Source organism: Aplysia californica, unplaced genomic scaffold (assembly GCF_000002075.1).
Source record: "Aplysia californica isolate F4 #8 unplaced genomic scaffold, AplCal3.0 scaffold00960, whole genome shotgun sequence".
Taxonomy (NCBI): Eukaryota; Metazoa; Mollusca; class Gastropoda; order Aplysiida; family Aplysiidae; genus Aplysia; species Aplysia californica.
Genome location: NW_004798230.1, coordinates 81,161 through 82,723, shown reverse-complemented (window position 1 = coordinate 82,723; position 1,563 = coordinate 81,161).

Here is a 1,563-nt window from a genome sequence, read left to right as displayed (position 1 = left end):
GGGGGGGTGTTATATTAATATGTTACTTATGGGTGGGTTGGGGGTGTTATATTAATATGTTACTTATGGGTGGGGGGTGTTATATTAATATGTCTAGAACGCGCATAGCCAACCACACACACACAGACAGCTAACAGACTTCAAGGTCCAAACTTTTACTTACATATATGTTATTATCCATCTTTGTATTTTTAAAACACGTACGCAGCAAAATTCGCTTACAACGAAATTATTTCCACATGCCACTTATTTTGCTAGTGGGTGGTTGGCGGATGCTCTGCTGTGGTTTGCTTCTTCTTTGTTATCAAACATCAATCGTCCTTGTTTCTCCTCCCTTGTTGGGTACGTTACTCGCTTGTGACATTTTTAATCTTCGGTACTTAGATGACCTAATTGTGTCACAAGTACCGTAAAACTGTTACTAAAACTAGATTGATTTCTCTTTGTGCGTACTAGAGCTCCTGTACTTGGATGGCTGGTGCCTCTATAAATACATCCTTGATGGACTACAGCGTAGTTTTGGTGAATGTTTGGGTTGTACTCTCCCGTTCTTTCTGTTGCTCAAGGCGCGTGTGACGTCATACAGATACGCTCTAACTTTGGAATGCTGTCTGTCACGTGCTGTTATGCGCGCGGGTGGCTGGCGGGTGCTCTGGTACATGAGGGTTGCTCTACGTTCCCAGTCAAACGTCCATCGTCCTGATCTCTCCAGGCTGCTCCTTGTTTCTTTGCATGTTACCCTGGAGTCTTGGCCACGTATTATAACTGGTTTTGTTATCGTAAAAATTGCACTAATACTGAATAAACTCTGTCTTGTGTTCTATGTACGGCTGTAAAAAATAATCACATCTGTTAAATCTCTGTGGTTGTGTTTGTACAGAGAAGTCTGAGCCTATGTTACGAGTTGTATAATAATAGACTGGTTCAACATTATCAGGAATTCTGCCTCAATCATTTCAAAACAACATTGTGATATGTGAAGAGGGGGTGCTACCTTTCTCCTACTTTTATCCCTCCCCCCACCCTCCCCCAATTTTTGTTGTCATTCTTTCTTCGATTATTTCATCTGGTTATTTTTCCCTGGTCATCCGTCATCGTGTTTTACAATTGTTAAATGTTTATTATTTCAGTCACACATTCCTGTGTGGTTTCTGTTCACACTTGTACATAGCAGGTGCACTTAGATTTCTTTCATGTGTCTCTGTGTGTGTTCTATGACACGGTGTTCAGAGACTGGAGTTATCGGAACTTACACCTGTGTTTTAGGAGCGAGACGGGGCGGGCCTAGCCGTTACACACACACAAAAATGGTGAAATGGTACGGGTTTAACGCCCATATCAACACTATTAGGTTATTTAAGGGGGGACCTCCTAGTCTAACGTCCGTCTCCGATAGGACCGAGCCAAATGGGAAGTTCATTTAAAGTGCCTTTCCCAAGGACACAACGTCGGACCGAGCTGAGGCTCGAACCCCCGAACCCGCAATCTCATAATTGAGAGTCCGGTAGCCTAACCACAAGGTAGCCTAACCACAAGGTAGCCTAACCACAAGGTAGCCTAACG